Source organism: Arachis stenosperma, chromosome 6, assembly GCF_014773155.1.
Source record: "Arachis stenosperma cultivar V10309 chromosome 6, arast.V10309.gnm1.PFL2, whole genome shotgun sequence".
NCBI classification, from domain to species: domain Eukaryota; kingdom Viridiplantae; phylum Streptophyta; class Magnoliopsida; order Fabales; family Fabaceae; genus Arachis; species Arachis stenosperma.
In genome coordinates this window covers 80,676,102-80,691,888 of record NC_080382.1, presented here as the reverse complement: position 1 = coordinate 80,691,888, position 15,787 = coordinate 80,676,102, and the positions used below count along the sequence as shown (strand labels likewise).

Genomic DNA, 15,787 nt, shown 5'->3' with positions numbered 1-15,787 from the left:
TAGAGGATAGAGTGTGTGTGTTCAAGAGAAGGAAGAGAGAGATGGATGGGAATGGCAATTGCATATGGAAAGGTGTAAACTGGGGATCATTTATATAGAAAGATGATGGGTGTTTGAAGGGTGTGAATTGATGGCATGGCTTAGTGGTGAACGGCTGGGGTTTTGCATTAGTTGGGCACAAGGATCACTTCCTTTATAAGGGTCTTGATTCGGTCTCCAAGGCTATCCTACTCCCAATGTTGCATGGCAGAACTTCCCAAGGTACACCCATTGAAGACAAGTGTGTAGTTCCCTTGGTACAGTGGCCGAACCTCCCTTCTTTGATTGTCCTATCAAGTTCCACCAATCCCCTTTTTGATTTCCTATACAAGACAAAAGGATGCAAAAATTTAATTGAATTTTTTGTGGGAAAAATTAAAGTATGAAATGGCTACTATAAAAATCTTTTTTTGTTTTTAACTAACTAAATGCTATTCACGAATGTAAATCAACCGACCATCCAATTACCCATGCATGCAACATTGGTAACACCAAACTTGTTTGTGGTCATATGGTGCAACAATGTTTGATTAAGACTCTAAGATTAACATGATATGGGTTGTGTTCATGCCATCTTAGTATGCCTTGAACACCAAACTTGTTGTTCACTATATGTTGCTTATAAAAATTCTTCTAAGTGTTTGTCAAAGTTGATTTAGAATCCATGAACTTTGCCTTATTAACTAATATTAGAGATTAAAAAGAAAGGGCATAGAACATGGGTTGCCTCCCATGAAGCGCTTCTTTAGCGTCATTAGCTTGACGTTTGGCCTTTGTTAGGGTGGTCGGTAGTGCTTCAAATCTTCCCCCCTTGCAGTGAATTTATCTCCATTGGCTTTGTTAAGAAGCTCCACATGTTCTAAGGACAAGATTTTGTTGATGGTGTACACTGGAGGCAGCTGAGATGGAATGGTGAGGAGATGAGGTGGTATAGATGGAAAGTAGGTAGAGACTACTTCATCTCCTGGAGAGAAATCTTCTGTAGGGATTTTCTTGTTTCTTCATCCCCTTGGGGCCTTTTTCCTTGTGTTCCTTAATGTCACTTTGCTCCTTGTGGTTTCTTCTTTTAGGAGGGTTTTGTTTCTTGTCTCATATGACTCTAGTGGGTCTAGTTCCTCTTGGATTACACTTGGTTGTTGCTCCTTCTGATCACATTGGTTGTCAACAATGGGATTTTCAGGTGTGGTGTTTATGTTCCCACGCTTGTCTCTTCCATCAGCCCCTTATTGTGATCTTCCTCTGACTCTTTGTTATCATGATCTGCTTCTTATGAAGGTTTAAAAATGTTGAAGGTGAGCTGTTCATTGTGTATCCTTAATACTAGCTCTCCTCGCTCCACATCTATAAGCGCCCTGGCTGTGGCTAAAAATGGCCTCCCCAGGATGATGGGATGGATGGGATTCTCTTCCATTTCCAGGATAACAAAGTCCGTGGGCAGGAAGTAGTTCCCAACCTTCACTAACACGTTCTCAACCACTCCTATGGCCTGTTTTTGAGTTTTGTCAGCCAATTTGATGATTACGTCTGTGGGTGTTAGTTCATTTATTTGAAGCTTTTTCATGAGGGACAGAGGCATTAAGTTGATACTTGCTTCCAGGTCACAGAGCCCCTTATCAATCATTGTCTCTCCTATAGCACATAAAATGTGGAAACTCCCTGGATCCTTCTTCTTTGTAGGTGGCTCTGTTTGAATGAGAGCACTGCACTCCCTGTTCATCTTTATTGTTTGTCCACCCTTCAATGAACTTTTTTTGGCCAGTAGCTCCTTTATGTACTTGATGTAGGAGGGCATTTGCTGGAGGGCCTTAATGAATGGTATATTTACATCAAGAGATGCAAAGATGCCGAGAAATCTTGAATACATTCTCCTTGCTACACCACCTTTGAGTCTTTAGGGAAAGGGTGCAAATGGGTTTATGGTCTCCCCTTTCTTTAGCTCCTCCCTGTGTGTGGGCTGGGGTGCATGGTTTCTTTCTTCATGATTTTCCTTTGGAATGTCTCGGATATGTTCTGTTTGTGTGTGTACTTCCTCCACACTCCTGTCATCACTTATAGTGATCATCTTGCATTCTTCCCACCTTACTTTCTTTGTTTCTCCTCTTGGGTTCTTCTCTGTGTCACTTGGGAAACTGTTGAGATAGATACCCCACTTGGGACTCCAGCCTCTTGATGGTTTCCCCTTGGTTTTTGATATTGGCTCGTACTTCATCCTTGAATACTCTGTTATCTTGGACTTCTTTACATATGTCTTCAAGTAGAGTCTCAATTCTGGAGAGCCTATCCTCTGTTGGTGATGGTGGGTTAAGATTAGGTGGTTAAGAAGGGTGATTAGGTGGGTGTTGATAGGATCTCTGTGAGGTATGTTGGTGAGTTGCATTGTTGTTGGGATTGTGGTTGTGGCGTCTCTGGTCTTGACCTTGGTCTTGTTGATTTCCCCACCTAAAGTTAGGGTGATATCTCCATCCAGAATTATAGGTTTTGGAGTATGGATCATGGATCTGTCTAGGTGAGTTTTCAACATAGTTGGGTTGTTCCCAGTCACCTTCATCTCCCACATTCACTCCTTCTTGAGCTGGTGATGAAGTGATGACTGCTGCGACTTGGTTTTCTTCCACCTTCTTGGTGAGATCTGCTAGCTGCTTGGTGATCATCTTATTTTGAGCCAGCAATGCATCCATGTGGTTCAGCTCCATTACTCCTCGAGCATTACTTCTTTCAGAAGCATAGAAGTAGTCATTCTCAGCGACAGTCTCAATGACATCTATGGCTTCTTCAATGGTTTTCTTCTTATTCAGAGAGCCTCCTGATGATTGGTCTACAGCCTTCTTTGACTCATAAGAAAGACCTTCATAGAAAATGTGAAGTTGAACCCATTCATTGAACATGTCTGGTGGGCATCTTCTTGTTAAGTCCTTAAACCTCTCCCATGCCACATAGAGAGTTTCCCCATCTTGTTGCCTGAAAATTTGCACCTCAGCTCTCAGCCTGTTAATTCTTTGAGGAGGGTAGAATCTTGCCAAAAATGTATTCACCACATCTTCCCAATTTGTTAAGCTTTCCTTCGGGAAGAATTCCAACCACTTAGATGCTTTGTCCCTGAGTGAAAAGGGAAACAAAAACAATCTATAGACATCTGGATGAACACCATTAGACTTCACAGTGTCACATATTCTCAGGACGGTGGTTAGATGTTGATTGGGGTCTTCTTGGACACTTCCTCCAAATGAGCAGTTGTTCTGGACAAGGGTGATGAGCTGGGGTTTTAATTAAAAATTGTTGGCATGTATGGTGGGCTTTTGGATGCTACTTCCACAGTTTCCTGGGTTTGGATTGATGTAAGAGCCTAGAACTTTCCTTTCTTGCCCAGCATGATTCACAGGACCTTCTCTGGCATGGTTGTGAGCTTCTCCTTCATGGTTGTTGATGAGCGGATAATTTATATGCTTTTTGGCATTGTTTTTAGGTAGTTTTTAGTAGAATCTAGCTACTTTTAGGGATGTTTTTATTAGTTTTTATGCTAAATTCATATTTCTGGACTTTACTATGAGTTTGTGTATTTTTCTATAATTTCAGGCATTTTCTGGCAAAAATTGAGGGACCTGAGCAAAACTCTGATAAGAAGGCTGACAAAGGACTGCTGATGCTGTTGGATTCTGACATCCCTGCACTCAAAACGGATTTTCTGGCGCTTTGGAAATTCAAATGGCGCGCTCTCAACAGCGATGCAAAGTAGACATCCAGATCTTTCCAGCAATATATAATAGTCCATACTTTATTCAAGATTAGACGACGTAAACTGGCGCTCAACGCCAGTTCCATGCTGCATTGTGGAGTTAAACGCCAGAAACACGTCACGAACCAGAGTTGAACGCCAAAAACATGTTACAACTTGGCGTTCAAATCTAAAAGAAACCTCTGCACGTGTAAAGCTCAAGCTCAGCCCAAGCGCACACCAAGTGGGCCCGGAAGTAGATTTCTGCATCAATTACTTACTTCTGTAAACCTTAGTAGCTAGTCTAGTATAAATAAGACATTTTATTATTGTCTTGGGACAATCCTGGATTGTATTTTTGATCCTGTGATCATGTTTTGGTGGCTGGCCATTCGGCCATGCCTGGACCTTCATCACTTATGTATTTTCAAGGGTGAAGTTTCTACACACCATAGATTAAGGGTGTGGAGCTCTGATGTACCTCAAGTTTTAATGCAATTACTACTATTTTCTATTCAATTCAGTTTATTCCTATTCTAAGATATTCGTTGCACTTCACCATGACGAATGTGATGATCCATGACGCTCATCATCATTCTCACCTATGAACGCGTGACTGACAACCACCTCGGTTCTACCTTAGACCGAGCGCATATCTCTTGGATTCCTTAATCAGAATCTTCGTGGTATAAGCTAGAATTGATGGCGGCATTCATGAGAATCGGGAAAGTCTAAACATTGTCTGTGGTATTCCGAGTAGGATTCAGGGATTGAATGACTGTGACGAGCTTCAAACTCGCGATTGTTGGGCATGATGACAAACGCAAAAGAATAAATGGTTTCTATTACGACATGATCGAGAACCGACAGATGATTATCCGTGCCGTGACAGAGCATTTGGACCTTTTTCACTGAGAGGATGGGATGCAGCCATTGACAACGGTGATGCCCTACATACAGCTTGCCATGGAAAGGAGTAAACAGGATTGGATGAAGGCAGTAGGAAAGCAGAGATTCAAAAGGAGCACAGCATCTTCATACGCCTATCTAAAATTCCCACTAATGATTTACATAAGTATTTCTATCTTTATTTTCTGTTTATTTATTATTATTATTTGAAAACTCCATAATCATTTATTATCCACCTAACTGAGATTTACAAGATGACCATAGCTTGCTTCATACCAACAATCTTCGTGGGATCGACCCTTACTCACGTAAGGTTTATTACTTAGACGACCCAGTGCACTTGCTGGTTAGTTGTGCGAAGTTGTGAAGTTATGTTTGGACCATGGTATCATGCACCAAGTTTTTGGCGCCATTACCAGGGAGAGAACGAACATGAATGCCATTATCAGAAATCACAATTTTGCCTACCAAGTTTTTGGCGCTGTTGCCGGGGATCGTTCGAGTTTGGACAACTGACGGTTCATCTTGTTGCTCAAATTAGGTAATTTTCTTTTTGTTTTATTTTCAAAAATTTTTCAAAAATCTTTCAAAAAACAATTTTCCTTTTGTTTTCGAAAATTATTCTAAATTTTTAAGAATGAATTCTAGAGTTTCATGGTAACATGTTGAAGCCTGGCTGGCTGTAAAGCCATATCCAAATTCTTTTGGATTGAGGCTTCCACTTGTCAACATAAAAGGCATGTATATGGAGTTGGATGAAGTATCAGCTGTTGCATGCCTGATTTATATCCTAAAGCTGGCTGGCTATTAAGCCATGTCCAACCCTTGGATTGGAGCTTTAGGCTAACATTGAAAGATTCCTGAAATTCTTATTAAAAATTTTGAATTTCTTATTTTCTTTTTCCTATAAAATTTCGAAAAATATATAAAAAAATTATAAAATCAAAAAAATCAAAAATATTTCATGTTTCTTGTTGGAGTCTTGTGTCATGTTTTAAGTTTGGTGTCAATTGCATATTCATCTTGTTCTTGCATTTTTCAAAAATTCATGCATTCAGAGTGTTCTTTATGATCTTCAAGTTGTTCTTGGTAAGTCTTCTTGTTTGATCTTTAAATTTTCTTGTTTTGTGTTGTATGATATTTTTCATGTGCATTTTTGCATTCATAGTGTCTAAACATGAAAGATTTCTAAGTTTGGTGTCTTGCATGTTTTCTTTGCATCAAAATTTTTTCAAAAATATGTTCTTGATATTCATCATGATCTTCAAAGTGTTCTTGCTGTTCATCTTGACATTCATAGTGCTCTTGCATGCATCATGTGTTTTGATTCATAATTTTCATGGTGTGAGTCATTTTTTATATTTTTCTCTCTCATTATTAAAAATTCAAAAAAAAATATTTTCCTTTTTTTACTCATAATTTTCGAAATTTTTGGGTTGACTTAGTCAAAAAATTTTAAAATTAGTTATTTCTTGTTAGTCAAGTCAAAATTTCAATTTTAAAAATCTTATCTTTTCAAAATTTTTTCAAAAATCAAATCTTTTTCATTTTTTTTACTATTTTTTCGAAAATTTTAAAAATTAATTTTCAAAATCTTTTTCTTAATTTTATCTCCTAATTTTCGAAACTTTACTAACAATTAATGTGATTGATTCAAAAATTTGAAGTTTGTTACTTTCTTGTTAAGAAAGGTTCAATCTTTAAATTCTAGAATCATATCTTTTAGTTTCTTGTTAGTCAAGTAATTAATTTTAAATTTTAAAATTTAATTCTTTTTCAACTATATCTTTTTAATCATATCTTTTCAAATAATATCTTATCAAAAAAATTTTGATTTCAAAATATCTTTTCTAACTTCTTATCTTTTCAAAAATTGACTTTCAACTCTTTTCAACTAACTATTTGACTTTTTGTTTGTCTCTTATCTTCTTCAAAACCACCTAACAACTTTTCTCTCTCTTTAATTTTCAAAAATTCTTTTAATTAATTAATTGTTTCAAATTTTAATTTTAATTTTATTTCTTCTCTTAATTTTCGAAAATCACTAATTCTTTTTCAAAATTAATTTTTGAATTCTCTCCCCCTCATCTTCTTCTATTTATTTATTTATTTACTAACACTTCTCTTCATCTCAAGAATCTGACCCTATCTTCACCCTTGTGTTTGGATTCTTACCTTTCCCTTCTTCTATTCCCTTTTTCTTCTACTAATATAAAGGAATCTCTCTACTGTGGTAAAGAGGATCCCTATTATTATTTTTTGTTCCCTTCTTTTTCATATGAGCAGGAGCAAGGACAAGAATATTCTTATTGAAGCAGATCTTGAACCTAAAAGGACTCTGAAGTAGAAACTAAGAGAAGCTAAATTACAACAATCCAGAGACAACCTTACAAAAATTTTTGAAAACGAAGAGGAGATAGCAGCCAAAAATAATAATGCAAGGAGGATGCTTGGTGATTACACTACACCAAGTTTGATGGAAGAAGCATCTCAATCCCTGCCATTGGAGCAAACAATTTTGAGCTGAAACCTCAACTAGTTGCTCTACTGCAACAGAACTGCAAGTTCCATGGACTTCAATCAGAAGATCCCTAGCAATTTTTAACTGAGTTCTTGCAGATCTGTGAGACTATTAAGAATAATGGAGTAGATCCTGAAGTCTACAGGCTCATGATTTTCCCTTTTGCTGTAAGAGACAGAGCTAGAACATGGTTGGACTCACAACCTAAAAATAGCCTGGATTATTGGGATAAGCTGGTAGCGGCCTTCTTGGCTAAGTTCTTTCCTCCTCAAAAGCTGAGCAAGCATAGAGTGAATGTTCAGACTTTCAAACAAAAAGATGGTGAATCCCTATATGAAGCTTGGGAAAGATACAAACAGATGACCAAAAGGTGTCCTTTTGACATGCTTTCAGAGTGGACCATTCTGGATATATTCTATTATGGTCTATCTGAGTTCTCCAAGATATCATTGGACCATTCTGCAGGTGGATCCATTCACCTAAAGAAAATGCCTGCAGAAGCTCAAGAACTTATTGACATGGTTGCAAATAACCAGTTCATGTACACTTCTGAGAGGAATTCCGTGAATAATGGGACGCCTCAGAGGAAGGAGTTCTTGAAATTGATGCTCTGAATGCCATATTGGCTCAGAACAAAATGTTGACTCAGCAAGTCAACATGATTTCTCAAAGTCTGAATGAATGGCAAAATGCATCCAACAGTACTAAAGAGGCCTCTTCTGAAGAAGAAGCTTATGATCCTGAGAACCCTGCAATGGCAGAGGTAAATTATATGGGTGAACCTTATGGAAACACCTATAATTCTTCATGGAGAAATCATCCGAATTTCTCATGGAAGGATCAACAAAAGCCTCAACAAGGCTTTAATAATGGTGGAGGAAATAGACTCAGCAATTGCAAGCCTTTTCCATCATCTTCTCAGCAACAGACAGAGAATTCTGAGCAGAGCACCTCTAATTTAGCAAACTTAGTCTCTGATATGTCTAAGGCCACTTTAAGTTTCATGAGTGAAACAAGGTCCTCCATAAAAAATTTGGAGGCACAAGTGGGCCAGCTTAGTAAGAAAATCACTGAAACTCCTCTAAGTACTCTCCCAAGCAACACTGAAGAGAATCCAAAAAGAGAGTGCAAGGCCATTGACATAATCAACATGGCCGAACCTAGGGAGGAAGGAGAGAACATGAATCCCAATGAGGAAGACCTCATAGGATGTCTCTCAAGCAAGAAGGAGTTCCTTATTGAGGACCTAAAGGAATCTGAGGCTCATATAGAGACCATAGAGATTCCATTAAACCTCTTTCTGCCATTCATGAGCTCTGAAAACTATTCTTCCTCTGAAGAGGATGAAGATGTAACTGGAGAGCAAGTTGCTTAATATCTAGGAGCCATCATGAAGCTGAATGCCAAATTATTTGGTAATGAGACTTGGGAAGGTGAACCTCCCTTGCTCATTAATGAACTAGATACATGGGTTTAGCAAACTTTACCTCAAAAGAGATAAGATCCTGGAAAATTCTTAATACCCTGTACCATAGGCACCATGACCTTTGAGAAGGCTCTGTGTGACTTAGAGTCAGGCATAAATCTTATGCCACTCTCTGTAATGGAGAAGCTGGGGATCATTGAGGTACAACTGACGAATGGATTTTTGATGGTATAGAATTTCACTATTGAAGTCTCGTTGCAAGTATAGTTTCTAAACCAAGCAATAATCCTTTCATACAAAAAGTTGTTTGTCACTAAAACAAACCCCTAAAATTAATAACCGAAGTATTCAAACCTCGGGTCGTTCTCTCAAAGGACTTGCATGGTAGTGTTCTTGTTATTGGTTATGGACTTGTTTATTTTGGGGTTTTAGATGAGAAACATGAATAATAAATGGTAAGAAAACTTTATTAACAAAATGGTCTTGGCAAGATTTGGTTGTCAAGGGTCTTCATCATTATCACTAGCCACAAGTATGGTAGTTGCAAGGATTAATCCCACTTAGTCATCCTTAAATCAATTAACAAAGGAAAGTCAAGTGAGTTATATCAACCCTAGTCCATAAGTCCTAGCTTTCCACTAATTGGATTAATGAAGGCTAGAGTTAATGGCTATCAACTAGCAATCAATTGGACACTAGTGACTCAAGAAATCCTAAGTTACCTTCTCAAGCCAAGAACATAAAATCCTACTCTAACATCCTCTCAAGCATTTCATCAAACACTTGGAGGGTAATGAAAGAAAGCATTTTTATTTGTAAGAATAAAAGGAATCAACAACCAACAATTACAAAGAATTAACAAAACAACAATCAACAACATCACAATCACATGAATTATCTCAAATTGCATTATTAAAAGAAAACAAAAGAACAAGAATATCTCAATTACAAAACCTAGAAACAAAATAAGAGAAATTACAACAAGAGGATAGGGATAGAAAGAAGAACCAAAGTGTAGCAATCACCACTTGAAGGTAGAAGTAGAAGGGGACTTGAATTAAACCTAGAATTATGAGATCCTAATCTAACCCTAATTCCTAATCCTAGAGAGAAGTGAGAGCTTCTCTCTCTAAAACTAACTCTAACTCCTAAAACTAAGCTAATGATCAAAAATATCTAAAGTATCTAAAGTATATATTGATTCCCCCTTCAATACTTGACTTAAATAGCATCAGAAATGAGTTGGATTGGGCCCACAAGGCTCCTAACACCGCTGGGGACGATTTCATTAAAGTGGGCCACGGACAGAATCGGCGCGCGCGCGCAAAGTGCGCGTGCGCGCCCCTGAACGCGAAGCAACATATGGCAAAATTTATATCATTTCGAAGCCCCGGATGTTAGCTTTCCAATCCAACTGGAACCGCATCATTTGGACCTCTGTAGCTCAAGTTATGGTCATTTAAGTACGAAGAGGTCGGCTTGACAACTTTCCGGTTCTTTCATTTCTTCATGAGTTCTCCAACTTTTCATGCTTCTTTCTTCATTCCCTTGATCCAATCTTTGCCTTCTAAATCTGAAATCACTTAGCAAACATATCAAGGTATCTAATGGAATCAAGGATAATTAAATTTAGCTATTTTAAGACCTAAAAAGCATGTTTTCACTCTTAAGCACAATTAAAGGAGAATATACAAAACCATGCTATTTCATTGAATAAATGTGGGTAAAAGGTGATAAAATCCCCTAAATTCAATACAAGATAAACCGTCAAATTGGGGTTTGTCAACAACCTGCCATATTCTCATTGCAAATGGCAGATAAGTCAGTAAAACAAGCTTATGGATTGGTAGAGGACGTGTTGGTAAAGGTTGAAGGCCTTTACATCCTTGCTGATTTCATAATCTTAGACACTAGGAAGGAGGAGGATGAATGCATCATCCTTGGAAGACCTTTCCTAGCCACAGCAGGAGCTGTGATAGATGTTAACAGAGGAGAATTAGTCCTTCAATTGAATGAGGACTACGTTGTGTTTAAGACCCAAGGGTGTTCTTCTTTAACAATGGAGAGGAAGCATGAAAAGCTTCTCTCAGTACAGAGTCAAACAGAGCCCCCACAATCAAACTCTAAGTTTGGTGTTGGGAGGCCACAGCCAAACTCTAAGTTTGGTGTTGAATCTCGACATCCAAACTCTAAGTTTGGTGTTGGGAGTCTACAACATTGACCTGATCACTTGTGAGGCTCCATGAGAGCCCACGGTCAAGCTAGTGACATTAAAGGAGCGCTTATTGGGAGGCAACCCAATTTTTATTTATCTAATTTTATTTTTCTTTTATTGTTCTTCTATGTTTTATTAGGTTCATGATCATGTGGAGTCACAAAATAAATACTAAAATTAAAAACAGAATCAAAAAAATAGCAGAAGAAAAAGCACACCCTGGAGGAAGAGCTTACTGGCGTTTAAACGCCAGTAAGGAGCATCTGGCTGGCATTCAACGCCAGAACAGAGCATGGATCTGGTGTTCAACACCAGAAACAAGCATCAATCTGGCATTGAATGCCAGGATTGCATGCAGAGGGCGTTTTACATGCCTCATTGGTGCAGGGATGTAAATCCTTGACACCTCAGGATCTGTGGACCCCACAGGATCCCCACCTACCTCAACTCACCTTCTCTCCTCTTCACACAATCCAATAACACTCTTCCCCAAAACCTTTCACCAATCACCTCAATCTCTCTTCCCTATCACCTTTTCACCACTCACATTCATCCACTCTTCCCCATTGATGAGCGGATAATTTGTATACTTTTTGGCATTGTTTTTAGTATGTTTTTAGTATGATCTAGTTAGTTTTTAGTATATTTTTATTAGTTTTTAGTGAAAATTCACTTTTCTGGACTTTACTATGAGTTTGTGTGTTTTTCTGTGATTTCAGGTATTTTCTGGCTGAAATTGAGGGACCTGAGCAAAAATCTGATCCAGAGACTCAAAAGGACTGCAGATGCTGTTGGATTCTGACCTCCCTGCACTCGAAGTGGATTTTCTGGAGCTACAGAAGCCCAATTGGCGCGCTCTCAACGGCGTTGGAAAGTAGACATCCTGGGCTTTCCAGCAATATATAATAGTCCATACTTTGCCCAAGATTTGATGGCCCAAACCGGCGTTCAAAGTCACCTCAAGAAATCCCAGCGTTAAACGTTGGAACTGGCACCCAAATGGGAGTTAAACGCCCAAACTGGCACTAAAGCTGGCGTTTAACTCCAAGAAGAGTCTCTACACGAAATTGCTTCATTGCTCAGCCCAAGCACACACCAAGTGGGCCCGGAAGAGGATTTTTATGTCATTTACTCATTTCTGTACACCCTAGGCTACTAGTTTCTTATAAGTAGGACCTTTTACTATTGTATAGAGAGCTTTTGATCATGTTTTGATGATTAAACCCTCTTTGGGAGGCTGGCCATTCGGCCATGCCTAGACCTTGTTCTTATGTATTTTCAACGGTGGAGTTTCTACACACCATAGATTAAGGTGTGGAGCTCTGCTGTACCTCGAGTATTAATGCAATTACTACTGTTCTTCCATTCAATTCCACTTGTTCTTTTACCAAGATATCACTTGTTTTTCAACATGATGAAGGTGATGATTGACGCCCATCACCATTCTCACCCATGAACAAGGTGACTGACAACCATTCTTGTTCTACAAGCATCTGAGGCTTAGTGAATATCTCTTGGATTTCTGATTGCACGATGCATGGTTGATCGCCTGACAAACGAGTGCTCGCCTGACAAACGAGCCAGCCATTCCGTGAGATCAGAGTCTTCGTGGTATAGGCAAGAACTGATGGCAGCATTCAAGAGAATCCGGAAGGTCTAACCTTGTCTGTGGTGTTCTGAGTAGGATTCAATGATTGAATGACTGTGACGTGCTTCAAACCTGTAACCTACTGGGCGTTAGTGACAGACGCAAAAGAGTTATTCTATTCCGGTAGGGGAGGGAACCAAACCGGTGATTGGCAGCACTGTGACAGAGTGTGTGCATTAGCTTTCACTGCGCGGATGGGAGGTAGCTGCTGACAACAGTGAGACCCTATACGAGCTTGCCATGGAAAGGAGTAAGAAGGGTTGGATGAAGACAGTAGGAAAGCAGAGAGACGGAAGGGAAGGCATCTTCATGCGCTTATCTGAAGTTCCTACCAATGAATTACATAAGTATCACTATCTTTATCTTTTATGTTATTTTCGTTCATCACCATATATATCTGAGTTTGCCTGACTAAGATTTACAAGATGACCATAGCTTGCTTCAATACTAACAATCTCCGTGGGATCGACCCTTACTCACGTAAGGTTTATTACTTGGACGACCCAGTGCACTTGCTGGTTAGTTGTGCGAAGTTGTGTAATGCCATGGTATTGAGCGCACCAAGTTTTTGGAGCCATTACCAGGGATTATGAGAGTTGTGAAAAAGTATAGTTCACAATTTCGCACGTCAAGTTTTTTTGGCGCTGTTGCCGGGGATTGTTCTAGTTTTGGGCAAGCCTTTGGTAACATCAGTGCCAAGATCCGGCAACAACATCAAATTTTTGGTGTTATTGCCCGGGATTGTTCAGGCTGGACAACTGACGGTTCATCTTGTTGCTTAGATTAGGTACTTTTTTTTCGAAATTCTTGAAGATGAATTCTAGAGTTTCATGATGATTTGTTGAAATCTGGCTGGCTGAGAAGCCATGTCTAATCTGATTGGACCGAGGTTTCAACTTATCACCACAAGAGCTTGTTGATTTCGTATCAATCTTGCTTTTGGAGCAGTGATTTGCTAAGGCTTGGCTGACCTTTGGTCATGTCTAGTGTTTTGGACCGAAGCTTTCTTTGGAAGCTTGGCTGGCTGTGAAGCCATGTCTAATTCCTGGACCGGAGTCTTAGACTAGCATTGCACTGATTCCTGGAATTCTCATTAAGAATTTTGATACCTTTTTCCACTTAATTTTCGAAAAACACAAAAAAATTCAAAAAAACCATAAAATCCAAAAATATTTCTTGTTTGAGTCTAGAGTCTCATCTTAAGTTTGGTGTCAAATGCATGTTTTTGTTACATTTTTTCGAATCCATGCATATATTTCTTGTTTTGATCTTTGAATTCTATTGACTTGAGTATTTTGTGTGTCTCATATGCATTTTCAGTTCATTAGTGTCAGTAGTATACAAACTGCTAAGTTTGGTGTCTTGCATGCATTGTTATTTGATTCTTGTTGCATTTTGATTATTAAAAATCCAAAAATATTTTTAATTTGTGTCTTTTCAAGTCAATGATATAAGGGATTGAAGATTCAGAACACACTGCAGAGGAATTATACAGAAAAAGCTGAGCATTCAAAAATGCCCAGTGAAGAAGGCAGACTGGCGTTTAAACGCCAGCCAGGGCACCTGGTTGGGCGTTTAACGCCCAAAGAGGTAGCATTTTGGGCGTTAAACGCCAGAATGTATACCATTCTGGGCGTTTAACGCCAGGATGGTGCTAGGGGGAAGATTTTGTTTTCAAATCAATTTTTTTCAAGTTTTTCTAAATCAAATCTTTTTCAAATCATATCTTTTCAATCAAATGTTTTCAAAATCAATTTCTTTCCTTTTTCAAAGATACTTACTAACAATTAATGATTTGATTGAACATCTCAAATTTGATGCCTTTTCTGTTGAGAAAGGTTTAATGTTTGAATCATATCTTTTCTTGTTAGGCAAGTCATTAATTTTCAAAATCATATCTTTTTCAAATTGTTTTCAAATCATATCTTCTAAAATTGTTTTCAAATCATATCTTCTCAATCACATCTTTTTAAAACCATAACTTTTCAATCAAATCTTTTTAACCTCATCTTTTTCAAAATAGTTTTCAATCAAATCTTTTTGACTTCTAATTTCAAAATCTTTTTAAAAAATCACTTGATTTCTCTTCCACTTTCAATTTTCGAAAATTATCAATCAAATTTTCAAAATGTTTTCAAAATCTTTTAATTGAATTTTCGAAAATCCACTTCCCTCCTTCTCACATCCTTCTATTTATGGAGTACCACTCCTTCTAAATGCACAATTCGAACCTTATCTAATTAAAGTTCGAATTCTTCTTCTCCTTCTTCTTTCTATTTCTATTTTCCTCTGACATTTCAAGGAATCTCTATACTGTGACATAGAGGATTCCATATTTTCTTGTTCTCTTCTCTTTCATATGAGCAGGAGCAGAGACAAAGGCATTCTTGTTGAAGCTGACCCTGAACCCAAAAGGACCTTGAAGAGAAAGCTAAGAGAAGCCAAGGCACAACTCTCTTTAGAGGACCTGACCGAATTCTTCAAAGAAGAAGAATACATGGCAGCCGAAAACAACAATAATGCCAACAATGCAAGGAAGGTGCTGGGTGACTTCACTGCACCTACTCCTGATTTCTATGGGAGAAGCATCTCTATCCCTGCCATTGGAGCAAACAACTTTGAGCTTAAGCCTCAATTAGTTTCTCTAATGCAACAGAATTGCAAGTTCCATGGACTTCCAATGGAAGATCCTCATCAGTTCTTAGCTGAATTCTTGCAAATCTGTGACACAGTCAAGACTAATGGGGTTAACCCTGAGGTCTACAGACTGATGCTATTCCCTTTTGCTGTAAGAGACAGAGCTAGAATATGGTTGGATTCTCAACCTAAAGAAAGCCTGGACTCTTGGGAAAAGCTAGTCAATGCCTTCTTGGCAAAGTTCTTTCCACCACAAAGATGGAGTAAGCTTAGAGTGGAAGTCCAAACCTTCAGACAGAAGGATGGAGAATCCCTCTATGAAGCTTGGAAAAGATACAAGCAATTAATCAGAAAATGTCCTTCAGACATGCTTTCTGAATGGAGCATCATAGGTATTTTCTATGATGGTCTCTCTGAACTATCCAAGATGTCTTTGGATAGCTCTGCTGGAGGATCTCTTCATCTGAAGAAGACGCCTGCAGAAGCTCAAGAGCTGATTGAAATGGTTGCAAATAACCAATTCATGTACACTTCTGAAAGGAATCCTGTGAATAATGGGACTAGTCAGAAGAAAGGAGTTCTTGAGATTGATACTCTGAATGCCATACTGGCTCAGAATAAGATATTGACTCAACAAGTCAATTTGATTTCTCAAAGTCTGTCTGGAATGCAAAATGCAC

At 38.5% G+C, this 15,787-nt stretch overlaps 1 non-coding gene across 1 annotated transcript; it reads right to left on the bottom strand.

Moving 5' to 3' along the window:
• Positions 1-15,372: 15,372 nt before the first annotated feature.
• On the bottom strand, positions 15,373-15,480 carry LOC130938109 (small nucleolar RNA R71). The gene has a single exon (XR_009069288.1). It is a non-coding gene; the product is annotated as a small nucleolar RNA R71 (small nucleolar RNA).
• Between the last annotated feature and the right edge of the window lie 307 nt (positions 15,481-15,787).